A 22,085-nucleotide genomic window follows, 5' to 3' on the forward strand; every position below is an offset into this window, starting at 1 on the left:
CAATGGGGGCGACAGGAAAGAGAGTGGGTAAAATCCAGTACTGTGTCAATATCTGGTAACAGATCATCCAGGGGGCAAAAGATGATTCAAAACTTTCACCCTGGAAGAGGTGGAGAAACAGGAATGGTGTCAAGGAGAGAGAACTCAAGAGAAAATACAGATTTTTGCAAATAACCAATGTTCCCTTTACAAAAAAAAAAAGTGATGCCTGATTTGAATCTTAGGATCTTAAGTTTCTCTGGTTAAAAAGAGAAAGAAAAGAAGAGACAGACTCTAGCCAGAGGAAAAATGTGAGTAAAGCCACAGAAGCGAGAACTTCGAGGACGTCAAAATAGGAAGGAAGAAAGGACGGAGACATAAAATAGCATGGAATGTAGCAGGAATGGCGCGGAGAGGGGCTAACGTGAGAAATATTTAGGAGCAAAATCAATAACATCTGATGATGTGGGGGATAAAGGAGACAGGGGAGTCAGGAAAGTATCTCAGGTTTCAAGCTTAAGTGACCCCTGGGATTTCACTCCCACATTTGAAATGGAAAATAGATACGGAGAAGGTGACAAACTGGGGACAGATGATTGATGCCACGTGGCCGGTGCTGCGTCTAAGGGGACTGGGAGACAGGGGCACAGTGTCTACCCGGAGATGAAGACAAAGAGCTGAGCCTTGGGGAGCGAAGTGCCAGTGTGATAATAAAGATATAAGGGACATTCGGATGTAGGCAGTAAATAAAACCATGCAGTCGGGGGTGTCACTTTGAGAGAGCAAAGAGGCAAGCACGTATTGCCTATCTCTCTCTGCAGACGGTAGACCCCAAAACTGAGCACCACTTAGATTAGAAGAAATCGTCTTGAAGTAGTGTCATAAAGAGACATGACTTTTGTAAGACCAAGCAAAACTAACAACTGTGGTAAAGGCCAACGCACAATTCATTCATTAGCATGCTGCATATTATTCCACTCACCATTTTCATCATCTGGATGAGCAAAAAAAAAAAATGCCTTTCATTAATCCCTGCCGATAAGTGGAAATATCTTTTATTATCTTATTAAACTATCTTATTAATATCTTTAATATCTTATTAAAATATCTTTTAATATGTAGGGCCACGCTTCCCGCTTTCTGTACCCAATGTTTCATTGTAATCAGCGCTCACACTTCAAACGTTTCAATACGGTACAGCAATCTGAGAGGCAATGCCATTTACGGAACGTATCTGTGGAATGCTCTGCCCGAAGGCGAGAGGGTTCTTCATCCCATTCATAAAAAATTTAAGCATTTGGGTCTCCTTGATGAACAAAAACCTGATTTGGGGAAACTAAAAGCATCTTATTTAATAGAGCTGGTGAATCAGCAGTAGGCTAACTGACATCCACAGTGGAGGGGACCCCCCCACAGAACTCTCTTTTCGAGACTTACATAAAAAAGGTAGCAAGTGAATGACATCACCTTAAAAGGAGGCTCTCCGCTGAGCTGACACCACATTTAACAGAAGCCTGAGACATGGAGCAACTCAATCAGCTTGAATCCGCACGGCGGCAGAACCTGATCAGACAGGAATTCTTCCTTTTGGAGCTCAATCAAAGAATAAATGTCTAGAACCGCTGGGTTTTCAATTATTAAATGGAGCAACTTATGTAACCAAAGTCGAATAACCTCGCAGGTTGGCTGACCACCCTTAGAAACAGAAACACCCAATAGTACAACCGGTGAAACTGATCCGGGCTCCAAGGCCGGGAGAGCGAGAGAGAGAAGGGGTGAGGGTCTCGGGCCGCCTTCCACCCTTAATTACAGGATACAGTGGCTCACTCACCGGCTCCCCACCCCAAGGTTTCTATCTCCCCGGTCCCCTCTGCCCGCCTGCCAACCCCCCTGGGAGGTTGTGTCCTTCTTTCCTTTCTTGTGTCAGATTTCGGGCTGACACGTGGTAATTGATTCCATCGCTGGTTAGACGGGTGTTAAGTGGGAGGGATGGAGTTTCAGTGAAAACAAATAGCACTTCATGGGTCTGACCTTTCCTCTTTGGAGCTTTTGTTGTGGTCAGCTCTGGGATGTGCAAGCTTAAAAACTCCGTGAGCCCGTTGTGACTGTGTCTGCAGCTCCCCGGATTCACCTTCATCAGCTCCCAAAGTGCCGATGACAGCTAGATGGTCTCCGTGTCGCCCCTGGCTCGATGACAGCCCCGCAGCAGGTGGAGGCTCTGAGAACTGGTGTCTGAGACAGCGATGGCTGAGCATGGCCAGAGCCTTCCAGGACAGCAGCGCTTTGTGGAGAAGACTTCCATTCGGGAAATAACAAGAAGAAAGCTTTTAATAACAATATAGCTGGTCCAAGCGCTGTTCCCGATCATCCGTGGTGTAGTTTCGATGTTCTGCTCCATCTGCCAGAAGGAGGCATCACCACTGAGCCTTCAGTTCAGTTCAGGACAGTCGCTCAATCATGTCTGACTCTTTGCAACCCCATGAACCGTAGCACGCCAGGCCTCCCTGTCCGTCACCGACTCTCGGAGTTTACCCAAACTCACGTCCATCGAGTCGGTGATGCCATCCAACCATCTCATCCTCTGTCGTCCCTTCTCCTCCTGCCTTCAATCTTTCCCAGCATCAGGGTTTTTTCAAATGAGTCAGTTCTTCGCATCAGGTGGAGAGTAAGGTGGGGAGTGCGTCCTCTGGGGGTCGTGCAGGCATGGATCAGCGATGAGAGAACAGCACCCCGAGAGCCCAGGCAGAGCAACCACCCAGTACCCTGCTCAATCTACCCCATCAGAAGAAGTGACACTGGAAGATCAGGAAGCTGGGGGAGCGAGCCCAGTCATCACCCCAGTTCCCAAATCCATATGGGAACAGACATACCTGGTGGTTGTAAATGTCTATACAGAGAAGAGCCATCATATCGCAGAAGGTTAAGAGGAAGTGGCTCAAACTGCTCCCTACCCAAACCAACTAGTAAATCAAAAACAATATCTCTCCTCCCCGCCACTGTATCCATAAGTTCATTCTCTACATCTGAGTCTCTATTCCTGACCTGCAAGTAGGTTCATCTGTACCACTTTTCTAGAGTCTACCTATATACACTAACATATATTTGTTTTTCTCTTTCTGACTTACATCACTCTGCATGACAGACTCTAGGTTCATCCATATCACTACAAAGGACCAATTTTGTTCCTTTTTTGACTAATATTCCATTATATATATATTTATATATGTGCCACATCATCTTTATCCATTTATTGACATATATACACTACCATGTGTAAAATGTAAAATTTGTAAAATGTGTAAAATGGCCAATACCTTGGCCACCTGATGTGAAGAACTGACTCAGTGGAATAACCCTGATGCTGGAGAAGATTGAAGGAGGGAGGAGAAGGGGACGACAGAGGATGAGATGGCTGGGTGGCATCACCAACTCGATGGACAAGAGTTTGAGTATGCTCCAGGAGTTGGTGATGGACAGGGAGGCCTGGCGTGCTGTGGTCCATGGGGTCACAAAGAGTCAGACATGACTGAGCACTGAACTGAACTGAACTGATGTATAAAATAAATAGCTAGCAGGAAGCTGCTATATAGCAAGGGAGCTCAGTTCAGGGCTCTCTGATGCCCTAGAGGGGTGGGATGGAAGTGGGGTGGGAGGGAGGCTCAAGAGGGAGGGCATATCTGTGCACTGATAGCTGATGCATGTTGTTGTACAGCAGAAACTAACACAACATTATAAAGCAATTATACTCCAATTAAAAAATAAATTTAAAACAAAATCTTGTCCTGGGGTGGGGAGAAGGGGAGGTTTGGAGTTTATTTAGTTAGTTAGTTTTAATTAATTTATTTTGATCCAAGGATAATTAATTTACAATATTGTGATGGTTTTTGCCCTGCTGCTGCTGCTGCTGCTGCTAAATCGCGTCAATCGTGTCCGACTCTGTGCGACCCCATAGATGGCAGCCCACCGGGCTCTGCCGTCCCTGGGATTCTCCAGGCAAGAACACTGGAGTGGGTTGCCATTTCCTTCTCCAATGCATGAAAGTGAAACCTGAAAGTGAAGTCGCTCAGTCGTGTCCGACTCTTAGCGACCCCATGGACTGCAGCCTACCAGGCTCCCCCATCCATGGGATTTTCCAGGCAAGAGTACTGGAGTGGGGTGCCATCGCCTTCTCCAGGTTTTTGCTATACATTGACATGAATCAGCCATGGGTATACATGTGTCCCCCCCTTCCTGAACCCCCCTCCCACCTCCCTCCCCACCTGGTCCCTCTGGGTTGTCCCAGAGCAACAGCTTTGGGTGCCCTGCTTCATTGAACTTGCACTGGCCATCTATTTCACACATGGTAGTGTATGTGTTGCAATGGTGTCCTCTCAAATCATTCTACCCTCGCCTTCTCCCACAGAGTCCAAAAGTCTGTTCTGTACATCTGTGTCTCCTTTGCTGCCCTGTATGTAGGATCATCGATACCATCTTTCTAAATTCCATATATATATATATATACACACACACACACACACACACATATATATATATACACATATATATATGTATACATATATATATATAGCTTAGAGCCCTTAAAGACCTATAGGATGCAGAGTATGGCCCCTATCATATTACCATTTAGTTATTTAGTCTGGTCTCTGCAGAAATCATATGAGTCTTGGAGGATGACAAGCTCCTGCAGATTTAAACAAGCAGCAGCCCATGGCTGGCACTGGAGTTTCCTTGTCAGATAGTGTGCCTTTACTTAAACACAGGCTCAGGTACATGGCATGCAGCCTTTGATCTGACAACTCTGTCCTTTTCATCCCTATCAAAAATGGGGATCAGAAAGAGTTCACAGTTGCTGAAAACAGACAACTGTATTCACTTCCAGTGTTGACCCAAAGTGAAAGTGCAAATGTTAGCCGCTCAGTCGTGTCTGACTCTTTGTGACCCCATGGACTGTGGCCTGCCAGGCTCCTCTGTCCATGGAATTCTCCAGGCAAGAATACTGGAGTGAGGTTGCCATTTTTCTCCTCCAGAGATTCTTCCCCAAGGATCAACCCAAATCTCTGTGTCTCCTGCATGGGCAGGTGGATTCTTTACCACTGCACCGCCTGGGAAGCTCTTAGGTATCCCACTGCTACCGCTGCTAAGTCTCTTAAGAGACTCTGCTAAGAGTCGTGTCTGACTCTTTGTGACCCCACAGACTGTAGCCTGCCAGGCTCCTCTGTCCATGAGTTTTTCCAGACAAGAATACTGGAGTGAGTTGCCATGTCCTCTTTCAGGGGATCTTCCCAATTCAGGGGTTGAAACCAAGTCTCTTACATCTCCTGCATTGGCAGGTGGGTTCTATACCACTAGCACAGCCTGGAAAGCCCTTCCGTATCCCAGACCCCCATGTTATTCTCCATTCTTGCATCAGTGCCTCTCTTTAGCTCATACTTAAGGCCACATGGAAGATTCATTATGACCAGCTGATGGAGATGGAAAATGCCCAAGCTTGATGTATCCATGAGTCAGCTAAACATGAAGTGATTCAAAGTGAAAGTCGCTCAGTCGTGTCCAACTCTCTTTGTAACCCCATGGTCTACACAGTCCATGGGATTCTCCAGGCCAGAATACTGGAGCGGGTAGCCTTTCCCTTCTCCAGGGGATCTTCCCAACCCAGGGATCGCACCCAGGTCTCCCGCACTGCAGGTGGATTCTTTACCAGCTGAGCCACCAGGGAAGCCCTGAATATGGAGGCACAAGCCAAAGATAGCCAGTGGCTACGGAACAGCCTCATTCAAGTGGTGGCCTTGAGAGATATTGATTAAAGGAAGTCATTCCAATGGTCAGGGCTTTGGAAGGTACACACTCTGTGTTAAAGGGGAATTGGGAGCCACCAGTGTACAGACAGCATTAGCTTCTTTAGAGTGATTGGACTTGAGTAGACAGCAACATCCCTGGGTAATTTATGTCTCTGGCCTCCAAATTGAGCATCAGAATCACCTATAAAACTTTTAAGGAATATAGATCCCTTGCTGCTGCTGCTGCTGCTGCTGCTGCTAAGTCGCGTCAGTCGTGTCCGACTCTGTGCGACCCCATAGACAGCAGCCCACCAGGCTCCCCCGTCCCTGGGATTCTCCAGGCAAGAACACTGGAGTGGGTTGCCATTTCCTCCTCCAGTGCATGAAAGTGAAACCTGAAAGTGAAGTCGCTCAGTCGTGTCCGACTCTTCGTGACCCCATGGGCTGCAGCCTACCAGGCTCCTCTGTCCATGGGGTTTCCCAGGCAAGAATACTGGAGTGGGGTGCCATTGCCTTCTCTGATAGATCCCTTAGCCACCTCAAAATGACAGAAATAAATGTCCAAGATTTGGAGCTCATAAGTCTATATTTGGGAAGCTTGGCATGCTGCAGTCCATGGGGTCGCAAAGAGTTAGATATGACTCAGCAACTGAACAAGAAGTCTATGTTTTATGTAAGATCTTTAAATGATTCTGATACTGCTTGTCCTTGAACTGATACTTGAGAAACATTTGTATGAGTAATTAGCAATGCCACAATAAAGAACAAAAGTATTGACAATTAATGAAAGCACACAACTACCCTATTGTGCTAATCATTCCACAACATATATGTGTCAAATCATCACACCATACACCCTAAACATACAGTGTTATAGGTCAATTAAACCCCATCAAGTGGGAAGAAGAGGAAAAAGAAATCAAATTATTTAAAAACCAAGTACATGTGCTGCTGCTGCTAAGTCGCTTCAGTCGTGTCCGACCCTGTGCGACCCCACAGACGGCAGCTCACCAGGCTCCGCCGTCCCTGGGATTCTCCAGGCAAGAACACTGGAGTGGGTTGCCATTTCCTTCTCCAATGCATGAAAGTGAAACCTGAAAGTGAAGTTGCTCAGTCGTGTCCGACTCTTAGTGACCCCATGGACTGCAGCCTACCAGGCTCCTCCGTCCATGGGATTTTCCAGGCAAGAGTACTGGAGTGGGGTGCCATTGCCTTCTCCAAGTACATGTGAGACTAGGTCAACTTTTTAATTCTCACCACCATCCTGTGAGGTATGTAGTATTATTAACACCATTTGGTAGATAAGAACAATGAAGTGACATGACTTACTCAAGGTCATATAGCAAGTGGAGGAAGGAGGGAGGCAATATTTGAACTTAGTCTGACTCTAGATTCCCTGTGTTTCATGGTGATGCCCAGTGGAAAAGGCAGTCAAGAAAAGTGAAGAGGGAAGAAAAATCTGTAAACCACAAGCAGGTACAGCTTGTAGGGCCAATTCTGTATTTACCTTAAATGAAGACAAATTGTTTTCCCAAATAGTTTAACTTCATTGTCCCTTTACAATAGCATGTGAGCACCATCTAGTGGTTAGGTAAATCTGTTTGATGAGTAACTGCTGCTGCTGCTGCTGCTAAGTCGCTTCAGTCGTGTCCGACTCTGTGCGACCCCATAGACGGCAGCCCACCAGGCTCCCCTGTCCCCGGGATTCTCCAGGCAAGAATACTGGAGTGGATTGCCATTTCCTTCTCCAATGCATGAAAGTGAAAAGTAAAAGTGAAGTCGCTCAGTCGTGTCCGACTCTTTGCGACCCCATGGACTGTAGCCTACCAGGCTCCTCCGTCCATGGGATTTTCCAGGCAAGAGTACTGGAGTGGGGTGCCGTCGCCTTCTCCAATGAGTAACTAAGCAAGATCAAATGAGAGGAACAAAAATATGGTTATTAAAATTTAACAGGTGATATTAATAGTTTCCAATTCCTGGGTGAATGAATTCCAATACCAGAAGGATACAGTATAGATATAGAAAGAATTTTACTGGTGGCTCAGTAGTAAAGGATCCATCTGCCAATGCAGGAGACATGGGTTCAATCCCAGGGTCAGGAAGGTCCCCTGGAGAAAGAAATGGCAACCCACTCCAGGCAAGTATTCTAGCCTGGCACATCCCATGGACAGAAGAGCCTGGCAGGCTACAGCCCATGGGGTTTCAAAAAAATCAGACACAACTTAGTGAGTAAACAAATACAAGGGTATAAAGATAAGAAAAATAACCAAAACAGGTGAAGTCAATAATAGCTGTGGAAATGATGTCAGACCAGGTTTTGGTTTTTGCTTTTTAATGAAAAGACGATAGTAATAAAATATAAAAGAGAAAAAGCCATATGGTAAATCATTTTTAAGTTTACATCCTTATAATGAGTTTACTACACTTACACACTAAAAACTTTTCATCACTAGTCACTTCTTCCAGGACTTATCTTTGGTCAGCATCCTTTGTCTGTCCAAGTGTTAAGATACCATCTGCTCCCATTTCTACTGCACAAGATCTCATGGCTACCCACAGGATGAAAAGTGCTGGAAGTTTAGAAGCCAATGGTTTATCTTCTCCCTGATATCCACGAGATTCATCTTCTCTCAGGATCTATTGAACCCAGATACAGAGAGGCAAGGCAGGGTGGTACTGAATTTACACAGTAAGAGTCAGTTCACTATGTGAGAAGCAGACCCTGAAAGAAGGTAGAAAGGGCCATGAGCGGGAGATGATGTTAAGGCCCAAGAATCATTACCCAGATCCAGAACCAGGGCATAACATTGGGAAGACAGAGGGGTGGTTCTGTGGATAGAGTCTGGCCTCCCCGACCTCTGGCAAGCTTTCTTCCCATCACCCTAAAAACATCAGAGTTCACCCCATAGGTTCTTTAACACTCGTATTCAACTTTGCATGCCTCTTTAGAAGGATTCATTTCAGGAACAAATGTTCTCCTAATGCGTTCACACATGCATGCTCAGTCATGTCCAACTCTTTGCAACCCCTCAGACTATAGCCTACCAGGATCCTCCACCCATGGGATTTTTCCCAGCAAGAATACTGGAGTGGGTTACATTTTCCTCCACCAGGGGATCTTCCTGACCCAGGGATTGAACCCACATCTCCAGCATTGGCAGGTGGATTCTCTACCACTGAGTCCCCTGGTTTTCCTAACATGAACCTCAAAGACATGATGCTAATTGAAAGAAGTCAGATATAAAAGGTATATATTGTATGATTCCATTGTTATGATATATCCTGCATCGGTGAATCCATGGAGATAGCAGGGACTGGGGAAAGGAGAGGAAGAGAAAGAAACTGCTTAAAGGGTAAAGGAATTTTAACTTTGGAGCAACAAAACTTCTCTGGAACTCAATAGAAGTGTTGGTTACACAACACTGATATTGTACTAAATGCCACTGAATTTTTTCACTTTGGTTAATTTTATGTTATTTGAATTCTGCCTTCTGTGGCCAATCCAAGAAGTATCACAATTTTTTTTTTAAATGATCTTTTGTCTTAGAATTTTAGGCCAGGGTATTTTGAATTTTGAATATTTGCTGAGAATTGTTTATAAGATTTTGTTAAAGACCTCAGGCCCCCCTTTTAAAGTGAGAAGGTTATCAGAGCTTCTGTGTGAACAGGATCTTCATAGCGAGAAGAGAGAGAAAAAAGATGCCACCTCGGCTCCTGGGAGGGAAAACAGAGCTTGCTCTTAGCAGCGAAATTGTTCTTAAAAGAAGATAGAAAACAAGCTACTCCCACTTCAGATCTGCGCTATGTAACAGGGTCTGTGTTTAGATGGGTGGGGTAGGATTCCTGACAAGAATCGGGTAGGTTCTTGTCTCTGGGGAGCTCCCAGCTTCCTGCTCCTAGGGCACAAGAAACCCAGAGTCCGGAAGAACCCAGTGCTTCATCGGCAAATCTTTCTCTCAAGAAGCATCGAGGCAATCAGAGATTGGCCGACAAGCACAAATTCCAGACGCACACCCAGTTAATGAAAACCACACACACACACACACACACACACACACACACATAACTAGAGATATTTTCTACCTGCCAGTGACAATCTGGAGCAGGAAAAGCAGATGGAAAATAGCCCAGGGGGTGGGGAGCGACTTTACTCTGAATATTTTACATCTAAGGGGGAATTGAGTTTCTCAAAAATAAAGACTTTTAGTTTACAAACACACTGTTTTTGCCAAAATGAATTCTTTATTTTAGGTGCTTTGGGAAAACTTCAGAGTGCTCGGGTTTGGGGGCCAAAGACGCCCGCGTGTTGCAATCCTAAACCTTTGGCAGTGTCAAAAACATGTTTGCAAGTGGAAAGTTTTTGGAGCAGGGCTTTTCGTGTTGTTTTGTTTGGGTGTGTGTTTGTTTAGCTGTTTGGTGCCAAAGGATTTCCTCCACCTCTTCCCAGAACCAGGGAGCGGGAGTCAGCACTCCATTTGGGATGTTGGCCCCAAAACACCTGTACCCCCAACTTGTACATCCCCAGCGCCTTGAGGCAAGAAAAGCAGCCAGGAGGCTTAAAGAACACCCTGTTCCTGCCTTCAAACCGAACGTGAAGCCTCAGATAGTCAGATGGGGGACCACAAAGAGGTCCATCTCCATCACTGTGGTTTTCATGTGGGCTGAGTGGATTTCTGCATTGTTGTTGTTGTTGCTTTTCAGTCGCTCAGTTGTGTCTGCCTCTTTGTGATTCAGCACGCCAGGCTTAGCTGTCCATCACCATCTCCCAGAGCTTGCTCAAACTCATGTCCATTTAGTCAGTGATACCATCCAATCATCTCATCCTCTGTTGTCCCCTTCTCCTGCCTTCAAACTTTCCCAGCATCAGGGTCTTTTCTAATGAGTCAGCTCTTCACACCAGGTGGCCAAAGTATTGGAGCAGGCTCTGATTAATGCCGTTTGTTTGTTCCTTATATCTCACCTTGCGTGTGTGCATGCTAAGTCGCTTCACTTGTGTCCGACTCTTTGCGACCCTATGGACTGTAGCCCGCCAGGCTCCTCTGTCCATGGGATTCTCCAGGCAAGAATACCGGAGTGGATTTCCATACCCTCTTCCAGGGGATCTTCTCAACCCAGGGATCGAACTTGCATCTCCTGCAACTCCTGCATTGCAGGTGAATTCATTACAGCTGAGCCATGGGGGGAAGCCCATATCTCACCCTGAAAGTGAAAGTGAAAGAAGCTCAGTTGTGTCCAACTCTTTATGGACTATACCGCCCATGGAATTCTCCAGGCCAGAATACTGGAGTGGGTAGTCTTTCCCTTCTCCAGGGGATCTTCCCAACCCAGGGATCGAACCCAGGTCTCCCGCATTGCAGGCAGATTCTTTACCAGCTGAGCCACCAGGGAAGCCCAAAAATACTAGATTGTGTAGCCTTTCCCTTCTCCAGCAGATCTTCCCAACCCAGGAATCGAACCAGGGTCTCTTGCATTGCAGGCAGATTCTTCACCAACTGAGTTCTGAGGGAAGCCCCATATCTCAGCCTAGCCAGAAACATTCCTACTCTTTCCATCTTTCTGTGACTACTACCAGTGCTGAGGTAACAGTATGATAAATTTACTCTGGCTTTCTGTCTATTAAATGGGATTCAGAGGAGACAAGTCCCGCAGAATGCAGAGACAAAAAGCATGCAACCTGCAGGCAGCCCTACATCTTAACTGGGCAGGAATTACAATCTTGAAAACCAAGGCTTCTGATGCACGAGAGTTGGGTACTTCGGGATTCACAGCCTCAGCCTGGTTCTTGGTATAAACCGCTGCATGAGAGCAAAAGGGCCCGAGTGTGCCTCCCAGACACGGGAGGAGGGCAGAAGTAGGGCCAAGAGGGACCAGACAAGGTGGAGAGACAGAGTCAGAGCCCCATCGAGGAGCCAAGAAGAACCAGGGCCGGGTCCCCGCTCAGTCCCGCAGATATTCCAGAGAGCTCTGAGCTCAAGGGCCACCCTCACCTCCCTGGACCTCCCCCAGGCTAGGATCGGCTGACAGCGGCTGCATTTTGCCCTTCACTGTCCGCCAAGACGCTCCTCCCCCTTCTGTGTCTGGTGTGCATCTCAGCACTTGGCAGTCAGAAAACCCCAAACTGATGGCTGCAAAAGTCCCCCCCGTCCACCTCAGCCCTTTCCAACCCAGTCTCCCTCCAACAGGCCTTTCATGATAAGAGCATCTTCTGAGTAACTCACCAGAGATTCTTGGCATGGTGTCTGCTGTCTTCATCCCACCCCCTCCCCACCCCGACTCCAGCTCATCTACTGCCAAATACCATGGATTCTACCTCCCTGGTGTCTTTTCCATCTGCCCCTGGTTTTCATTACCGTTGCCACCGCCTGATGCAGGAATCTCCTCTCTCAACAGAACCAATTTAGTATTCTCCTAAATAATACCCCTCCTTTCTGTCTCCCCGGAGTGAATTCTTGTAAACTTCTGTATGGCTCTCCTCTGGCTCCTGTTTCTCTATTCCTCCCTTCTCATCGCTTCTCATGCACCGCCGCTCCCATTCTCTGTGCCAGACAGATGACATTTTTCAGTGTCTCAAATGCAGGGGTGATAGTCTTTCCCCTTAAATCCTACATGAACTCTATCTCTCCGCCTTTTTCTCCTGTCTAACTCCTAATCACCTTTCAGATGTCACCTCCTCTAGGAAGGGCTGCCATGCTTTCAGCAACACATGGCAGGAACAGTGATTCCTGCCAGCAGAAACAATAAAGAAATGTATTAATGGCATTTAACAGGAAACAAGACGGTAGGCTGTGGCCTCGCTGGTGCCACGCTGCCATCAACCACTCTGTTTCTTCCTTTTTGGTTCTTTGCCATCCTTAGCACTGGCTTCATCTTCAGGCCGGTAGCAAGATGCTTGCCACAGTTCTAGAGGCCACATCCAGACACTACAATGTCCAAAGGAAAGGGGATGTTTTTCTTTCTGCGCTTTCTCTCAGGTGAAAGCGGACATTTGCAGGAGCATTTTGTCCCTCCCTCACCACCCCCACCAGAATCTCTCTTACTTTCCATTTGCCAGAATTAGGTCATGTGTTCATGACTTAGCCAATCACAGTGGAAGGGAGTGACTCTACTGGTATTGCTATTGGACCACCTCTCCTGCTTAGATGTCCTATCAGCTTTCGCGGAAGCACAAGACTGTACTGAAAAGCAGACACTTGATCAGAACCCAGATTCCACTCAGAAAGAGGCAGGAAGCAAAGGCAATCAGCAGAGTTCCCTCGCCTTCCCGTTTGGTTCTGTGTTCCCTTAACAGCTGTCTTAGTCTGCTCAGGCTGCTACCATAGAACACCACAGATGAGGCGGCTTGGAAACAAATGCAGAACTTTGTCTCTCACAGTGCTAGACGCTGAGAAGTCCAGGATCAAGTTGTTGGCAGATTTGGTGTCTGGAGAGGCCCCACTTCCTGGTTCACACCTGTGTCCTCACATGGTGGGAAAGACGGGGGGGGGGGTGTCTCTGGAGGACACTAACCTCATTCATGAGGGCTCTACCTCCATGACCTCATCGAACTCTAAATACCTCCCAAAGGCTCCACCTCTTAATACCATCTTACTGGGAGCTAGAATTTCGACATATGAATTGGGGGAAGGGCTGACAAAGCATTTAACGCATTGCACTCTGCCCATGGTCCCCCCACATTCATGTTTGTCTCACATGTAGAATATATTCATTCCATCCCAACAGTCCCCAAAGTCTTAACTCCTTCCAGCATCGAATCAAAAATCTAAGGTCCAAAGTCTCATCCAAATACCATCGACATCAGATACGGGTGGGACTCAAGGTAGGATTCACGGAGGCAAGTTCCCCTCAGCTGTGAAGCCGTGAAATCAGGCAAGATGTGTGCTTCCAAAATACAACAGTGGGGAGGGTGGTTGCTGAAGCTGAAGCTCTAGTATTCTGGCCACTTGATGCGAAGAGCCGATTCATTGGAAAAGACCCTGATGCTGGGAAAGATTAGGGCAGGAGGAGAAGTGGGTGGCAGAGGATGAGATGGTTGGATGGCATCATCAACTCAGTGGTCATGAGTTTGAGGAAACTCCGAGAGATAGTGCAGGTCAGGGAAACCTGGCATGCTACAGTCCGTGGGGTCACAAAGAGTCAGACACATCTGAGTGACTGAACAACAACAGACATGCCCATTCCAAGAGAAGAAGAAATAGGCAAGAAGGAAGGAGTGTCAGGTCTCAGGAAAGTCCAGAACTTAATGTAGAAACCTTAACACTCCAGAATGATCCTCTTTAGCTCATGACCTGCTCCCTGGCCCACTAGGGTGACAACGTCCCCTCATGGCTGGGCAGGATGGCCCTGCAGCAGCTCTGGGCCTGGGCCCTGCCCCCAGGGCTCTACAGCAGTTGGCTCCTCTTCCACCACCTCAAGAGCACTCACGGAGTTGGAAGTGAGCATACACCATCCTAACCCTATCTCTTTTCCTGCACCCCCCTTATCCCCTTCACCTCTCCATGCTGAAATCCCCTCTCTTAAAGCACAAACCACCAAGTCCAAATTCCAAAATCAGCCTTTTCTGACCAATCGCACACACAGTCATCCAGTGTTTTTAGATCAACAACTTCTAAGGACACCACCGAACATCCCACATCATAGTCTTTTGAATATGTGACTTCCTTGAGGCTCTTGAATGACCAAGCTGGTGTGACTTTCCTCTTAGTCCATCTGGCACCTGACCCCATTCTCTGCACACACTGGGTGGGCTATAAAAGGTCACTAGTGGACGTGGGGGACCATCAACTCAAAGTCTGTAATCAAGCCTGCTAGTCTAAGCTCAGCCACTCACCTACCACGTAAACTGGGGCAAGTCTCTGAGCACCCCCCCCCAAAATAAAATGAAGCTCATCAAATCAGAAGTCTCAAGACCCCAGCAGTTCAGTTCAGTCACTTAGTCATATCCGACTCTTTGCGATTCCATGAACCACAGCGCATCAGGCCTCCCTGTCCATCACCAACTCCCAGAGTTTACCCAAACTCATGTCCACTGAGTCGGTGATATCATCTAACCATCTCATCCTCTGTCGTCCCCTTCTCCTCCTGCCTTCAATCTTTCCCAGCATCAGGGTCTTTTCCCATACAGCTCTGTATTTCTTTCTGAAGGCTGCTGCCACCACAAATTACCCCCCAACTTGATGATTTAAACAGAAGTCTATTCTCTCCCAATTACAGAGGCCAGAAGTTGAAAATCCAAATGTCAGCAGACTTGGCTGTTCCTGGAGGCTCTGAGGGAGAATCTTTTCCATCCTGTCTCCTAAATGCTGGTGGTTGCCAGCACCCCCTTGGTGTTCCTTGGCTTGTAGTTGCATCACTCCAACGTCTGCCTCCATCTTCACACAGCCCTCTTTCTTCTGTATGCCTCTGTGTCTCAAACCCATACTCCTTTCTCTTCTAAGGACAGTAGCCAGTGAATTTAGGGCTGTCTCTGGTAACTCAGCTGGTAAAGAATCCACCTGGAATGCACGAGACCCCGGTTCAATTCCTGGGTCGAGAAGATCCTCTGGAGAAGGGATAAGCCACCCACTCCAGTATTCTTAGGCTTCCCTGGTGGCTCAGCTGGTAAAGAGTCCGCCTGCAATGTGGGAGACCAGGGTTTGATCCCTGGGTTGGGAAGATCCCCTAGAAAAGGGAAAGGCTACCCACTCAAGTATTCTGGCCTGGAGAACTCCATGGACTGTATAGTCCATGGAGTCACAAAGAGTCAGACACAACTGAGCAACTTTCACTTCACTGAATTTAGGATGACCTCATCCTACCATCCTTAACTTGACATGTGCAAAGACTCGATTTCCAGATAAGGTCCCATTCACAGGATAGGACTTAAACATCTCTTTTGGAAGGGCAACAATTCTGCCCATTACAAACTCTAACACTGCTGAGTTCTGTTTATTCAAGGACCACTGAAAGCTGAAATATTTCCTTCTTTTTTGAAAAGTTGCCTGCAGATCCATATCATGGATCATTCAATCACTCTTCATTTGAAGGCTGAGAATTTTTTTAATTTTTCCTCTTTTCATTCCTTTAAATACAGGCAGTGAGGCAGTCTCTAAATTTTAGATGCTGATCCTCAGCACTACCTCTGTACTATAGATCATTTGTTTTGGCTTCCAGCATCAATCTACAGTCTAGAAATCCCCAACAGCACCATCTCAGAGGGTATGTATTGGTGCCAGCTGCCTTTTCACTTCCCAGTGCCTTAAAAATCCCTGACAATGAAGGCAAGGACCCTTGAAAGAATCACGAGGAGGACCATGTGTTAACTGAGCCCCTGGCTGATCTCAAAAGTTGCAGATCAGTCTCACAGGGCCATGGAGACCAGTAGCACTGCCATAGCCCCAGATGCCACATACAGTGTGCCCACCACATACAAGGCAAGCACCATTTTTGAAATGCATCTGCAGTGGGGAAAGGTCCTGATGTTTCTATATCAAGTTGCATTGAATGATGCCACTGATGAATGAGATGGCAAAAAACAAAAGGCAATCATTTTTCTTGCATTTTCTCTGCAGGCTTCATGGCTGGCTAACCAATCCTATAGAACTGAATCCTCAGAGACAGAGCTGTACCCAGGGAACAAGGCCGGCTTGTGTGCTGGGCTTACGTTATGTCTATTTTAAAAGTTGATTTTGGCAGGTATGTGGACCACTCACACAATATATCTACTCCCAGAAAAGATAAGGGGGGAAAATCAAACACTGAATTTTCTTTAAATTCTCACTTGGAAGCAAATAGCTTGGCTTTAAAAAAGGGAGTATAATCCTTGCTTCAATGATGATGAACTAGTTGGAACAAATTATAAAGAAAATATTGGAGCTATAAATAACATATTTTTTAAGAACCTGTGTGCTACAGTATCCCCTGAGAGGCTCATTCTAAAGAATGTTAATCTCCAGATTATATTCTCTCCGAGGCCATGTTTTTCCAGAACTCTTGGAACGTGTCTAAGTAATGAAATAAATTCAGCAATCTTTTAAAGAGTTCACTGTTAAAAGATATTAGGAGCAAACAGATCATTGTGGACTCATGGTTGTACCTTTGGGTAAAGGAAAATGAGAAGAGCTCTAAATCATGCAAGATGAAGAAGTCCCACAGCCAGACAAGCTCTGGTTCAAATAATCAGGAATGTTTCAAGCCAATGCCAGCTTTCTCCCTTACAATAATGAATGGATAAAAAGAGTACATTCAAAAGGGATCTTCACCACCTCTCTGGTTTCTGCTTCTGTTCTACCTGAAGAACACCTCAACTTCCCCCCTCCCCAGGAACCTCCTTTTCCTACACCCTAAAACAAAACAACACAAGTTTCTAAAACAGTATAAAAGTTTATGGACACAGTCTTACAAACCTGTTATTGAGGCTCAACAATATATTTTTAAACTAATAACGTGAACTTTTCCATGCTAAAGAGTCATATAATTGGGTCATCACATAAAAAAAGACACAGCTGTAATAGAAAACATTTCGGAAAAGGAAATTCATACTTCAAAGCCCTGACTAATCATAAAGTGATGCAAATCTGAAAGGAAACACTTAGATTGTATTTTTACCCAGCTGAGCAGTCAGATGTTTGGAAATGCCCTGGATTTTTCTAAATATTTCCTCCTGTTAACAGCAAAACAGCTCAGATGCTGCAGGAACAAAAGACACACTTTCAAACCTTTATCCTATATATTTCTCTTATTATAGCTGTTCGATTCTGGTTCCAAAAAGAGGTCTAGTTGTAAAGGCCTTAAAACTAAGATGTTTACTGGAGCTGCCACACAAAGTTATTTTTACGAAAAATACTAAGAAGTTCAAGTCTGGGAATACACATAGAACTTCAAATGAGAGGCTGGAAAAAGAAGGAGGTGATGAAGGACTTAGCACATTTTCAGTTTGTTTCTCTTACAACCTGTGAGAGAACCCAGACAGCCCACGGGCTCCAGGAGAAAACCCAAGATGGCCGCCATCCAGGGAGTTTGGCAAAAGCCTGGGCAAGGAAAGGCCGCAGGGAGCTAGGCTCCCCGACAGGAAGGTGGTGACAGCGCCAGCTGAGCGGCGTGGCCTGCAAGCCCAGAGGACAAACTCTGGCAACGGCCCAAGCAGGGCCCTGTGGCCTTTTCTTCAGAAGTGAAGATGGGGGCATCTGGTCAACCACAGGTGAGGTGGTACTACAGGCTAAAGTTGTAAACTGTCGACTCAGCCATCACTAATGAGGACCAGACACCCAGAAGTATTTGCAGAGTTGGCGGGGCGGGAGTGAGGAGTAAGTTTGGCTCGTCTCAAACCACCACTGGCTAAGCAGGCCTGCACAGCGTGGGCAGCGGGAGACAGCATCCCCTGAGCTCTCTGAGCGAAAGGCAGAATTAGAGATGCAAATTCAAAACAGGCTCTGAGGGGCTTGTGCCAGGTTTGTGCCTGGGTGACTGCCTGGCCCTTTCCCCACACAGCACTCAGAACCTGTGAGAAATGTGCTCTGGCCCCTTTTAGACCCCAATCCTGAGGATATGAGGGTGGGAAGCAGAGGAGGGGCCTTTGCTCAAAATCCTTATCACCACTTCCTGGCATGAGTTCCCTGGCTCAGAGCCTGGCCCTGAGAAATGGGAGGGAAACAGCTCCCGGCCATGAAACCTGGGGAGTTGTGCCCTGGACATCCTGGGACACATGAAGGCCAAGCCAGCAGGGAAGTTTTCTACAGAAAACTTGGGTTCAATCAGAAGGCTTCACTTTCTAAAGGTTTCATAGTCAGCACTTTCAAGGGTACACATTTGCTTTGTAGACTGTTAAATCTGGCCATCTTAAATTAGAGGTTAGGTCAATAAATAAAATGTTCCGATCGTGTCTGCAAAGTAATTTTCCACAGTGGTCTCGTGACCCACAGGAAGAACCTAAGAACGTGTTTGTTTTATTTCTTCGGGAGTGAGGTGAGGCGACCTGTAACCATGGTAAGCCACGTGACTCCCTCATCCTTCCCACCTGGAGACATATTATGGGTCATACTATGTCCTCCCCCACCACAGACACACCAAATTGGTATAGTGAAACCCCCACTCCCCAGGACCTCAGAAGGTGACTTTGTTTGAAAATATGAATGCAGGCATGTTAAGTCGCTTCAATCGTGTTCGACTCTTTGCGACCTCATGGACTAGCCTGCGAAGCTTCTCTGCCCTGGAGGGGATTCTCCAGGTAAGAATACTGGAGTGGGTTGCATGCTTTTCTCCACAGGATCTTCCTGACCCAGGGACTGAACCCTCAATCTCTTTTGTCTCCTGCATTGGCAGGCAGGTTCTTTACCCCTAGTGCCACTTGGGTTGTTGTAAATGTAATTTGTTCTGTTAAAATGAAGTTACACAGGCCTATGGTGCATCCCTAATCTAATCTGACTAACCTCCTTATAAAAAAAAAATGTCGTGTGAAGAAAAAGAGACACACAAAGAGAGAAGAAGAGGTGGAGACACAAGGAGAAGACCATCTACAAGTTGAAGAGACCTGAGGCCCCTGGGAGCTGGGAGAGGGGCCTGGGACAGCCCTCGGGAGGAACCAACCCTGCCAACACCTTGATCTCAAACTTGTGACCTCCAGAACTGTGAGACAATAATTTCCACTGTTTAAGTCACCCAGTCGTGGTTCTCTGCCTCAGAAGCCCTAGGGAATGAATACAGCATCCCAGGACCTTCTGCCTGAGTGGGTCACTCCTCTGTAAAAAAAAATATTCAAAAGCTCTTTGCAGCTGTGTTGGTATAAAGACAAGTAAAATCCAGGCAAGAGCACATTCATTTTTTTCCTCTAATTTGAAAGGAAAACATTTTTAGCTTGAAAGTCTCACGGCACTTAAAAGTCCCTTGGTTGGCCCTGTGGAAAGAGTCACTGGGGACCCCAGGCTCGGCCAGGTCTCTCTGCGCTCACCCTTTCTTGGTACCATACTGAAATTACCTGTCATTGTTTCTAATATTTCCTCTCCCTAACCCTGGCTAAAATATACACAAGCAAAAAGACTCTCTTATTTATTTGTGTAGCCCAATAACCGGAGAAGGCAATGGCACCCCACTCCAGTACTCTTGCCTGGAAAATCCCATGGATGGAGGAGCCTGGTAGGCTGCAGTCCATGGGGTCTCTAGGAGTTGGACACGACTGAGCGACTTCACTTTTACTTTTCACTTTCATGCATTGGAGAAGGACATGGCAACCCACTCCAGTGTTCTTGCCTGGAGAATCCTAGGGACGGCGGAGCCTGGTGGGCTGCTTTCTATGGGGTCACACAGAGTATCAGACACGACTGACGCAACTTAGGAGCAGCAGCCCGATAACAGCCTGGCACACAGAAGGTATTCAATAAATAGCTGTTGAACCGATTTGAACCTAACAGATAAAGATCTAGGGTTATTCAAGGTCATTACTGAAACATGAAGCAAATAAAAAAGTGGATTAAAAAAAAAAGAAAAAGGAAGTTTTGGCAACAACAGAGCCTTAATAACTGGAGCCTTAGCTCCTGGTAGCAGAGTGACAATCTGGGAGCACATCCCAGGAAAGTTTTGAAACTGAAGCAAAATGAGTGTTTTATAACCATCCATTCTGTTCCATTTCTCTCTCTCTCTCTCTTCTTCTTTAATTTTGTTTTTCACTCTCCGGGGCTTGGAGAAGTTTTCTTACATTAGAGCTATTTGCCTTTCTTCGGATGAGGGTTTCTCAAATTCCAACTTTTCCACCGAGATTTTGACAGTATGTTTGGTCTTTCTAAACCCAACCTCACTTATGGTTCATGGCAGCTTAAGAGTCTAAGTTGTTCTCATCACTGGTCAATGTCTGCCTTTCCTACTGACCACTCCTTATCTTTGCCATATCCCAGCATGAAAAAATTTCTTTTCATGCCAAGACCCCACATTGGCACACAAGCAAACCTTTCTTAGCTCTTGCCACAACATAAATTTTTTTTCAAAGACAGAAATTAACATTTCATTGGCCCTTTGGGAGAGATAAAGTGCACAGAAACGTACAGTGTAACTGGGAAGTCTTATAAATTTCTAATTGTGTGTCATAAACTTTCTAGAAGAGCATCTCCCAAAACGCATTCAATAGGATGCTAATAGAGTCACATAAATGAAAGTTTCCAAGGACATAAATTTGAGAAGTACAGCGTTGAAAAAGTTAAGCCCATTTCCCAATGCGGAATTTCTAAAAGCATTTGGTGTGCTGACATGCGATGTGAGTCTCCATGAGGCAGATAAAGCATTCAGTGTTTCACAGATTGACTTAGCCATGGACTCATCCTTCAAGGGGAGCAGAAAACAGGGAGAAAGATGTAGTTCAAGAGACATACCTTCCAGGAACTACTCTGGAAAACACTGGCCTAGCCACAGTATATTGAGTTTCAAAGGACGGAGTTTTCATGACTATTGGCATAAGGATTCCCTACGGGCTGAAGTGGTTGGAGACAGTATCTTTAAAGTAATATGGGGTTTCCCTGGTGGCCCAGTGGTAAAGAATCTGCCTGCCAATGAAGGAGATATGGGTTCGATCCCTGGTCCAGGAAGATCCCACGTGCCTCGGAGCAACTAAGCACATACACCACAACTATTGAGCCTGTGCTGCAGAGCCCAGGAATCGCAGCTACTGAGCCCTCGCACCCTAAAGCCTGGGCTTCACAACAAGAGAAGTCACTGCAGTGAGAAGCCCATGCACCATGACCAGGGACTAGCCCCCACTTGCCACAATTAGAGAAAAGCCAGAGTAGCAGTGAACACCCAGCATAGCCAGTAAATAAATAAGAAAGAACAGAGGTCTCAATGAAAACCAAAAAGTGGTATCATTCTTTGGAATTCCCTGGTGGTCCAGTGGTTAGGACTCTGCACTTTACTGCCGGGGCCTGGGTTCAATCCCCGGTCAGGGAACTAAGATTCCACAAGCTGAGCTATGGAGCCAAGTAAAAAATAAAGTAGTCTGAGTCTTATTAATGATCAAAACACAGAGAGAGGAGAGGACAGGAGGGTGTTTGGGTGAGGAAAATAGCTTCAGCAAAGGAGAAAAATTATGAGCTGTGTTTGAAGAGCACAGGCGTGGAAGATATGCTGTGGAAAAGGCAAAAAGACCTGAGAGGAGGGAGAAATGAATATGAAAGAGGCTAAGAACCTGCCTGTGAGAACGTCATCCTGAGAGCATGGAAAACAACTCAATTTCAAAGCAAAAGTGCAGACCAGGGGTACAGCAAGGGCATCTCTGAATTAGGCACCAATTGATAAAAATGACACTTCCTGTCTGCTGGATGGGGGCGAGGAGAGTGCCCTGGTGAGTTCTGGAACTCACCTTCCACACCCAGG

At 46.3% G+C, this 22,085-nt stretch overlaps 1 long non-coding RNA gene across 2 annotated transcripts in view; it reads right to left on the reverse strand.

The window, feature by feature from the left end:
• The window catches only part of LOC145539281 (uncharacterized), a 192,255-nt gene that overhangs the window by 54,130 nt on the left and 116,040 nt on the right, over positions 1-22,085 (reverse strand). The window lies entirely within an intron of this gene.

This window comes from Giraffa tippelskirchi, chromosome 2 (genome assembly GCF_054371585.1).
Source record: "Giraffa tippelskirchi isolate mGirTip1 chromosome 2, T2T-mGirTip1v1.2.pri, whole genome shotgun sequence".
Lineage (NCBI taxonomy): Eukaryota > Metazoa > Chordata > Mammalia > Artiodactyla > Giraffidae > Giraffa > Giraffa tippelskirchi.